This window comes from Coenobita brevimanus, chromosome 24 (genome assembly GCF_032717465.1).
Source record: "Coenobita brevimanus isolate Jiangsu-jjx chromosome 24, ASM3271746v2, whole genome shotgun sequence".
NCBI lineage: Eukaryota > Metazoa > Arthropoda > Malacostraca > Decapoda > Coenobitidae > Coenobita > Coenobita brevimanus.
Genome location: NC_136977.1, coordinates 20,698,986 through 20,709,779, shown reverse-complemented (window position 1 = coordinate 20,709,779; position 10,794 = coordinate 20,698,986). Strand labels below are relative to the sequence as shown.

Sequence of the window (10,794 nt, the reverse complement as noted above, 5' to 3'; positions counted from 1 at the left end):
CGATGACAAAGACCTTATCTGCTGTAAATTGCAACCTCCAGATGATTTTACAGGCTAAGAAATGGCCTTACACCGTCTACGAGTCATAACATCTCCACTTACTCACTCACACTTTCGGTAGTTATTTCAATATTACAACCTTCCGAAAATATTACCTAACCTACAATTTGCCTCTCCTTGTTTTCGCTAACCCTCTGACTACGACGGAAATCTGAACCATTTTATTCATGCTACCACCAGACGATTTTGTTCATCGTAAGAGAGCCCTCTCTTCGTCTAAGATTAATAATCCGTGTCCACTAACCCCCTCGCGATGATGGAAGTATTAAGTACATAAATCTTGCCGCCAAAAGATTATGCTTAGCTTAGGAGTCTGTTTTTACGTAATTCAAATCTTCAGACTGTTACGTGCCGAAGTTCGGATTGATCTCGACTGTACTAAACTCCTCTACTACGACTGCATCCCCTCTTCCCTCCCCCCTCAATGATCTGCACAAACCGATTGAGAAGTGCTGGACCGACTTCTCGCCATTTTTGCGTCAGAATATTGATCTTGAATCTAGAAATTGCATGGGCCGATCGATCTGAATATTGGTTTCTGGTTGATGTCTCGTCACGCTTTCATTTATTTTATTTATTTATTTACTTCTCTACAGCCGATTATATTAAGCTTAGGAGAGGCTTTTCGAAGCTTATTAGCCTTCATTAACCTTTTCATTACGAGTGAGCATCATCAACTGAATAAAATACAGAGTGGTCTCTGTATAACTCTTTTTGTACTCTGCTGTCCAGTATACTGTGTTGTGGGAACAGCTCAGTCAGCGTTATCAGTGTCTTCCCTGCATCATTTAGTCATTTACTGCTACTGCTCCCACTGCACTCTCCCGCCCACACCAGCAGACTGAGCCCTCTCTGTAACATGTAAGATATGTCCACGGTGAGTTTTATGAACCACCCTGTATTCTGGAGAGACAAAAATTAATGATTTCAGCTCAGCGAGGGGGTAATCCACTGAGAAACTGCATCACACATGAACACTTATTTTATATCATTTTTCATTTTATTTTTTAGTGTAACAGACTGTTATGTACCAGCCAGGAGAAATTTCCTGCACTCAGAGACATTCAGAAACGAAAATTTCATGCAGAGCGAAAGAGAAACACAGAATCCAGGTGTCATACTCCATTTTTTTGTAAAACTACCATTATCAACAGGAAAACACAGCATCCCCGCTATCACCATCTTGTGTCTCACTAAGATGAATGTAGGTTTCTGAGAGCTTGGAATTATAGGCAAAACACACACACACACACACACACACACACACACACACACACACACACACACACACACACACACACACACACACACACACACACACACACGGGTTCTTACTTTTAGAATTTTTCTTTTGCATTTTGCTTTGTTCTTGCCACAGCGACACGATTTTATTTAGTCTGAAAAACATCTCTCGTACCGAGTTAAATACTCTCCATTAGTCCCTTCAGTACGTTGACAGCTTTATGTTCTATCCTTAGCTTTGTAGTGACGAGTTAGAAGGGCTCTCCAGTAGATTATATATTTATGAGGACGTCTTTCTTCTTGCCATCTCCAGACGATTTTGTTCCTTGTACAGTGGGTTAAGCGCTGAGAAATAAGCCAGGTGTAGCAAAGATCCTGGCTTAAGTTCTCCCAAGACTTCGAAGACATTATTATTAAGTCTTCGGTCTCGCCTTGAAGATTACATTGGCAACGTCACCCCTTTTTTTTCCCCCTGGCGACTGGAAGTTCTGTGGGGGTTCTCGTGTGTGTCGGTTTAACGTAGATTGGTTTTACTGTGTCTTAAGAGTGTTCATTTTGGTGTTTGTGTCTCGGAATGATCATTTTAAAGCCTCAATTTCTGTACCTTTCACGCGGTGATGATGAAATTTTTGTAACATTCAGAATCTAGTGTCCACATCTTTAATAGCAAGTTTCTTCTTTTTGTATGCTTGTAACATTTTTTATATTTTCTATCCTCTTATATTCGTATCTTAGTGGCTGTGTTAATGAGATAAGCATCGTTATTTAGGCTGTTAATAAAGCACCCACAACTGTTCATATTTGTGACATCCACGGTTTGGTAGTTATGTCTATGGACCGTTTACCTTTTAATGCTTGTTTATTTATTTTTTTTTATTTATTTTGTAGAATCTGTATTATAGTGTATCTGTCCTTGTAACACACATTTTCGTTACACGTCGCTGATATCAGTATTGTGTTCATTATGTCTGTGTTTTGTAATGTCCACGTTCTATTGTTTATTTCTTCGTAGTATCCGTATATTACTGTTTCTGTCTTCATCCCTTACAATTTTTACCTATATTCTCGTTGGTTAAGGAAGCTCCTTAACACTTTTTCCGAAGCGATTCATTTTGCTTATTACACCTTGCTCTCCTACTGTGTTGTATAAATCCTCCTAATATAGCCATACTCAACATAAATATAGTACAAAAGGATATTCAGCAGCCATATCCAAAAATAAATCGCTAAGGATGAGGTACTAGGGAACAAGAATACGTGTTTTGGTGTTTTTTTTTTTTTTTTTTTTATATTATGGTCAACACAGACTATATTCCAGCCAATGCCAGATGATTTATTGGGCTGAGAGTGAGTCGTGGGCAGCGTTGTCGCAATATAACATTTATACTTTTTCCTACATCCACATTTTGGCGACTATATTTAGAGTCTCCGTAGTTTTGCTCTGGTTCGAAATGAGAGGCGACACAAACGATTATAATGCCTTTCTCTCTCCTGCTATGATTTTCTTCCCTCAAATGGACCCGACTCGACGCGCGTTCCTGCCATTTGTCTTGCTACTGAGCGCTCTTACAACCCTGGGTCAGGATGCACGGCACATATGCACTTAACAGGCAGATCCAGAGGTTTTGAAAAGGGAGGTTCTGAAACTGTATTTACGTTTCCATGTTTTTCATTTTTATCCTTTCCGCTTCCAGATTATCTTATTCAGTCCAAGGAAGGCCTCTTGATGTGAAGGAGTTAATGGAGGCTGTACGTGATCTCCCACGCTTGAGAAGGTGAATAAAATCGTCTGGAAATGGGAAATAAGAAATACTTCATTGGAGCGAGTGTGGAGGTCCCAGAATCTGTTTGTGAATCTAATCCCAAAAATGTTTAGTTGACATCAGTGACAGAAGAGATTGTAGCGCAATAACGTAGAAGAGAGTGAAGTGTAATATGCAGAATAAATCGCTAAGGAGGAGGTGCAACGAAGCTTCTGTGCGACCCTAAGTCTAGCTGCGAGTCCTCGCTCTGACATGTGTAGTTCTGGGGGCGATGGATGTGGTTTCATGGGCCGCAACTCAGACTCCACAGGACCACCCCGGCGCCCCGTTCCTCCTTCTAACTCCTCTCTGCCGTGTACCCTAGTGGGGGGCTTATTTACGGAGAAGGGGAGGGGGCAGAAGGTCAGTCCCCAGGGTGCCCATAGCTCACATCTTAATGCCTTTTTTTTTTTTTTTTTTTTTTTTTTTTGTATAGTCTCGCCACCCCACCCCACCTTTGTTTCTTTTTTCTTTTCTTTTTTTGGTCAGGTACCGTTTCTGCTCGTAGTGCGTGAAAGAGACAGATAGACGTACAGGGGTTACTATAGCTTATGCCGCATTCTTTTATCTCTTTGCCGCTTCCTACTCACTGTTTTTTTTCCTTTGTGTCTTCAATTCTTCTTCTGTTCAGCCCTCCTTTATTCCTGATCTTAAGAGCCAGAAGGGGCCCATAGGTCTTGACTCAGTCGTAGAAGGCACATCACAGCTCCTTATGTCAGTGTGTTCTCTCCCTCTTATTTTTCTCCTCTTCGTGCCTCTTGTCCAGTCCCGTTGTTGCTCTCTCTTGCCTTTACTATTCGGTCTGATTTTTCACAGTGATAGAGAAAGAAACTGGTCTAAGCCTAACACAGACGTCTAGGGAACACTATAGCTCGCAACCATATATCCTTTCCTTGCTATTCTGTACTCCTTTGTGTGTCTTGTATAGTCTCATTCCTACCTGTGTTTGTGTGCCATTTAGCCTGCTTTTTCACACAGACAGAGAGAGGAGGGGAAACTGGTCCGTTCCTTACTGACAGAGGCAAAGGCGCCCATAGATTATACCACATATTTTTTCCTGCTACTGGTTACTGCTCCCTTCTCCTTTGAGCTTTCTCACTACCCTCGCTCTAATGCCAACTCATCCCCATGACTGTAAGAGTAAATGACTTGATCCAGACTGACTGTGATATGTAGAGAAAAGGAAAGCTGGAACAGAGGAGAAAGAGACCCTTAGATAGTGAAAGGGAAATGGCCGTGAGTAGAAGCTTGCTAGACCTTTGAGTCTGGAGAACATGCTCAGCTGAAAAGAACCGCCAGACTTTAGAATTTACAAGATACCTAAATGGGTTCCTGGCTGTGGAGGATTTAACACTATCGTCCCGTGGATCTCTTTTTAACACCAGACCATATTATCCAGCCGAGGAAGGAAGTCGCCAGGCTGAAGAGGTCATAAACAATCCTAGTCAGAAAATTATCCTTTGGGCTTTAGTCAGAGCAAAATACCTAACTGGGATGGTTGCTTTGACAGACTTATACCCACACTTTGAAACCTCTATATTTTTTCTCTAAGGATGGACCAGTTTCGGCCCGTCTTGGATCCTCTTTAGGTCGAGCGGAAGCAGTGAAACACGACACAGTTGAAGGAGTGTTGCCTGAGCTATGCATGGTCACCTCCTCTCTCCCTTGTTGTCAGCGCTCATTGGTATTCTCAGCGCGACCCCACTTTAATCAGGAGGTGATGAGGGTGGAAAGGAAGGCGATATGTGGTAAATTGGTAATGGCGGCCATCACACCCTCCATCACCCCCACACCACCTCTTAGGCCCGGTGCAATCCACAGTCTTGCAGGCAGTGATTGTTTTACTTTGTGGCTCTCCCCTTCTGTCTCCTTTTTTGCTGCCGTGATGGTAGTGATGCAAGTGATGGGGATGACTTAGGTTGCTCTATGTCTCCTGCTGTGTTGTTGCTGTTGTTGTCACTGTTGTTGTCAAGGTAGTTATTATTGTAAATTTATTGCTTGGTACCCGAGGCGTCCGTGTGTTAGGTGGGTAAGATATGATAACCTGATTAATTAAGGTTTGATACCAGGTACTCAAGGTAGCCCTCTGGTAGGTGTACAAAAATAGCACGTTATCAGGTGTTTACATAGCCTGTGTTCAGGAAAAGTAGCCACTAGGTAGTATAAAAAGCAGCCCGCCTTGTAGGAACAAGTATTCTCAGATTCTAAACTCCTGATGACGTATTTTTATTTGTTGTAGTGGAGGGTGTTACCTTGCCAGTACCAAACAATAATCACTCTTGGTCACGATCTCGTCTCAGAAGAGATCACCCGCCAAATTTAAGCATATTAATAAGCAGAGGAAAAGAAACCAACAGGGATTCCCTTAGTAAGGGCGACTGAACTGGGAAGAGGCAGAGGCCCACCACCTATGACAGTAGTATCATGTGCCACCCTCTGGTGGCGCTCGCTCTCTCTCTCTACGTCTCCCACCGTTGGTTGGGCGAGTAGCCAGCAGAGGCAGCAAGAGCCGGAGAAAGGTGGCGTTGGTTGATAGGTCTGGTGTGTCGGTCCCTATTGCTAGTGACGAGAGAGGAAAAGCCTGGTCGGGTGCATCCCGCAGGCAATCCAAAACTACTTTTACCAAGGTCAGCCGTGAGTGACACCTAACTGGCTCTGTCTGGAAACCTAAGAATTGTGCGACATGGACCTGCCAAGTCCGAGATCGCTTCTCCCAAACTGTGACACAACTCTTAATGGGGGATCACTTGGCTCGTGGGTCGATGAAGACCGCTGCGAACTGCGGTTCGGTATGTGGTACGCATTTTCAGATACATTGACAAGTCGAACACACATTGCGGTGGCTTGCCCCGTAGGGTAGCCGCCACTCCTGGACGAGGGTCATACAAGGCCTCTAACAACACGCCGGTGAGAACCGGCAATGGGCTAACTAACCGCGAGAAGGCTGACTTGCACGAGGTTGAGCAATAACAGACAATGCTGGTGATACTCATATTTCCAAACCATACGTGCTCCCTACGTGTCAAATGGGTTGGTGGAGGATTTGTACCCCTCCCTGTAAAACAGTTAACTCAGAGTTCATGGCAGAGGGATAGGTGGAATTTCTTACTCAACCGCCAGTGACAACAGGATACTCTTGCTTGTCCTTCTTCTAAGCCATGAAACCATGTACAATGCTGGGTGGTCTCCATTTATCGAAACCATACATGCTCCCTACGTGTTAAGTGGGGTTGGTGGAGGACTAGTGCCCCTCCCTGTAAAACAATTAACTCTAAGCCTTGGCCACCCCGTTTGGGATATATGGCATCTGGCAATGAATGAATGAATGATTTCCATCCAGTTATAATTAGCTCAGGAAACACCTCATATTGAAGAGGCTAATAAAAATCGTACCTGTCTTGTCAGATTCTGAAGGTGTCTTATAAGCTGAATAAAATCGTCAAGAAATAAAAAATAAATAAGAAACAACATTGGAAAGAAGTCGTTAATTAAGGTATGTGACAGTGTTATCAAGATAGCCTGGAAATTAATAGTAGCCCAATTTGGATGTTAAAATAGCCCGTATTAGGTGAATAAGTAGCCTATATCAGGTGTGAAAATTACAGGTATCAGGTGTAAAAGTAGCCCATATCCGGTGTGAAAGTAACCCATATCGGTGTAAATGGAACCTGCAAACTATATTAAGAGCCTATAAAAGGTTTAAAGCTAGCCCTGTATCATAAAAGTAGCCCATATCAGGTGTGAAAATAATCCATGTCAGGTGTAAATATTATATCCTACTAATAATATAAGTAGCCTGAAAAAGATCAAATAAATATAGCCATAGATGTGAATAGTAGACAACAGAATTTTTATCCGGGGTAAAAAAAAGTTCATATAACTGTAAAAGTGACCCGTATAAGGTGGAAGGTAATTCCAATATCTCAAAAAAAAAACAAAAGTAACCGGTCAAGCAGTTACCTTACCTGCGGCACGGCGAGGTAGATACAGTCACAGTCAAAAGTTCAAACTACAGTACTATTCTACCGCGTCTACCTTCCTTTTGGGATTTGTCCGTCACTTTCCTCCCTGACGCATCATATCAAAGAGCATCATCTAAAAACATACTAAGTCTCTTTTACAGTTTAGGGAAGCGGCAGAGGGAAATGAGAATCAGAACAGGTGAAGTATTAGGCAAAGAAACATAGCTAAGCATCTCTCAGCATTACAATACTAGCCAGTAGAGGAATATGAGAAGCAAAAGAGATGAAAAATTGTCTGAAAAAACGTGCCAAGCCTCTCAGCTTAGAAATTAGAACTAAGAGAAGAGGTATGAGGAGGTTAGAAATTAGACGAATTTTTGTGCCCGCGAGTACGACAGATTGACCAAAGAAAAACAGCGGGATGGGTACGATGGTGTGTGTGTGTGTGTGTGTGTGTGTGTGTGTGTGTGTGTGTGTGTGTGTGTGTGTGTGTGTGTGTGTGTGTGTGTGTGTGTGTGTGTGTGTGTGTGTGTGTGTGTGTGTGTGTGTGTGTGTGTGTGTGTGTGTGTGTGTGTGTGTGTGTGTGTGTGTGTGTGTGTGTGTGAGAGAGAGAGAGAGAGAGAGAGAGAGAGAGAGGAGGTGGGGAACTCAAAAATCAGAGAGCTCCCACAACATTCCATCACAAAACACAATAATCCCTCCCACTTTCCTCTTTTTCTCCCTATACCAAGCAGGCTCTTTAGCTGACCACAAAATCGCCACATCAAGCCCCAGCACTGGATTCCTTAAACTCGTTTTGTAATTACATAAAGTGGATTGCTAGTTGTTCTCAAGCTACTGTAATGATTCCCGTGTACAAAGGTTAACTGCTTTCTCGCCGGTAACTTAATTATAGCTAGTAATTTGCCTGTAACATATGTAATTACTAATCGGACGAGCCAATGTAGGGTTCCATACTTACAAAAGTTTTTAAGCTCAACTGCTGTATAAGATCGCTTGCTTACTTTTTCTTCACTTACACAGTTGCCATACACTTCACACTGGCTGTTTATAGTTTTTCCTTCACTCTTATAGCTGTCACTCACTTCGTGTTGGCTGTTTATATTTTGTCCACTTACACAGCGCCCATGCACTTGACAAACTGGAGTTAATATTGATCTGAAAAATACAAAAAAAAAGCTCCCTCATAATAGAAAACGCTACTAATACACGTTTATCCTGAATTTAGTTTAAGATTCTTGCTAAATACTGACTCTGGCACTAGACAAGGAATCTTAAATGAGTGTTTGCATTACTCGACACACCTTGATGCTCTGCTTGCTTTACCCTGGCGATTTTTTTGTAACGATTAGGGGATATTTTTAGGACTGGAGAAGTTAGATGTGACCATCATTCCGTTCATTACCAACGTCAGACGATTTTATTCATCTCAGAGAAAACCACGACAACAAAAGGTCAGCTACTTCAAGACGATGACTCCTTTTTAAATTCTTGATGTATCCAGACGATATTCAGCCAGTAAGATCGTTTGCCGCTAAGGAGAGTATTATAGACAAGCCATTAATTGAGGGTTAAATGTTAATCGAGATAGCTTTTTAACCATTAGAAGTTAGAAGGATACCCAGTGACAAGTATATTCATTAGCCGGCGAAAACCACGTAAATCGTCACCTAAGTTTTAAGAGTAAACCCCTTTCACTATGAGAGGTTTCCTGATAGTTGAAATTAATCGTCTAATGGTCTATCTATCTATCTATATACCTAGGCTGCTTCCCCCAAGGAATGGGAGGTAGCCGAGACAGGACGACTCACTCTCCATTTACTCATCCATTCGTCTAATGGTAGGACGAAAAAATGTATATCATCGTACAGAAAGGTTTATTTGATTTCGCCATGTAGTCCGTGATTGTGGCTGCCAGAACAAAGGTTATCTGGTATTTGAGAGAGAGAGAGAGAGAGAGAGAGAGAGAAACGCGCCTTTTATCATGTGTATTTTTATCCTTGAGCTGCAGACTCACGAAAACCGTACATACTCGACAGGTAAAGAAAGATATACTGATAAACTGTAAATGGATAAAGATAAATACAGTAGATAGACAGGTTGATCAGTAGGCTGATAGACAGGTAGATCAGTAAACAGGCAGACAGACCGAGACATACAGGGACAGAAGACGTACAGACAGAAGACAGACAGAACCCGCACAGCATCTGGTCAAAGCTAAGAGAGTAGTGCCTGTGGGGTATCTCTGTGCCTCGCGTGCCTGGCAGCAATGAGTCAGTGCCTGTGCCTAGACTGAGACGTAGCGCTGCAGTCAACTCTCCATTACCCTTATTAGACCCGGGGTGATAAATGCTTCAAGGCAGGTAATTCCTATGATACCTCTAATTTGGTGATTTTACCTGATGCACTGCTGATGAGGAAGCTAGCATATCTGTATCTAATGAATCTATTTTCTCTCTCTCTCTCTCTCTCTCTCTCTCTCTCTCTCTCTCTCTCTCTCTCTCTCATGCCAAAGGTGCAAAAAGGCTTAATGACTCAGTTAACATGATACCAGTAATTTGCTGAGGATAAATGATACCTAATTAATAATGATGATGATGTACAGGACATGATGTACAGGAGTAAGAGATGCGAGCAGTTAGTCAGCAGTTCCTCTGTATTTACCAAGGCGACTACATTTCTCTCTCTCTCTCATTCTGGGTTCAAATACGAAGCCAACCGCAACCTTCGTACAAACCCCAATGCCTGGAAACTTAGAAGGAAAAATGGTCTTGCCTTTATTTCTAAAGCCGCTAGGACCAAAGGGCATGCAAACCTCTAGTTATGGAGCCATTTATAGAGCAACTGTGAGGATTAGATGTAGTTAGTACTGCCTGCTACATTATAGAGCGCATTCAGCAAGGAGGTGGAGAAAATGAGATGCCAAAAACATCTTGCTCTCATCACAGACTACGCAAATGACTCAGAATCGCCTTGCCGCTCTATTCAACTAATGCAGCCAAAGAATGAAGAAAGTATGAGTGCATTAGGTGTGACTGTTCTGCCACCTGAGATATATCAATTTAGGCTTTTCTTCATCTTGATCTACAACAATGGGAAAGTGTCGAAAGGGACCATGTTTGGCTTGTTAAGGTTAAAAGCTGTTTAATCAGTGAAGAGATCAATTTTAATCATAAATCAGTCAGTGGAGCTGCAAGTAACTGTATGTTATTTATATATAATCATTTTACAAGAGATGGTCGTTAAGGTAGGAAGGTAGAGTGGTAGTTCTACGTTTTGTTAAGGGACATTCTCCATCCACTCACCCGCTATTCAAGTGTCTCTCTACTGAGTGACAAGTCAGATGGTTCCCTGAAATCCAGTTAACCTTTTCCTACATTGGATGGTAACTATATAATCAGCAGGTAGAATAAGGTACTCCAAATGAATGTGGCCTATCAGGGTTCAGTTCCTAGGAATGGTTGTTATTTCTCACGTTATGCCGCTTAAGGAAGAGTGACTGGGCATCTTTACCTTAACTGTGTGGACCTGTATTCACCTTGTGATGCAGTACATGATGCGGTGGTAAATAGAGGGATTGCTACTGGGATTTCTGTTAGTTGAAGGAAGTCATGTTACATTAGCTGGTGTATATATCAATGTGTTTCTACAGCAGTGAAATTATTAGATGTTTGAATTTTGGTGCACATAAAACAAGTACGCTGTTTAAAAGGCCAGACTGCTCCGCT

The 10,794-nt window shown here is 42.3% G+C and overlaps 1 pseudogene; it reads left to right on the top strand.

The window, feature by feature from the left end:
• Positions 1-5,831: 5,831 nt before the first annotated feature.
• Positions 5,832-5,987, top strand: LOC145393619 (5.8S ribosomal RNA; annotated as a pseudogene).
• The last annotated feature ends 4,807 nt before the right edge of the window (positions 5,988-10,794 follow it).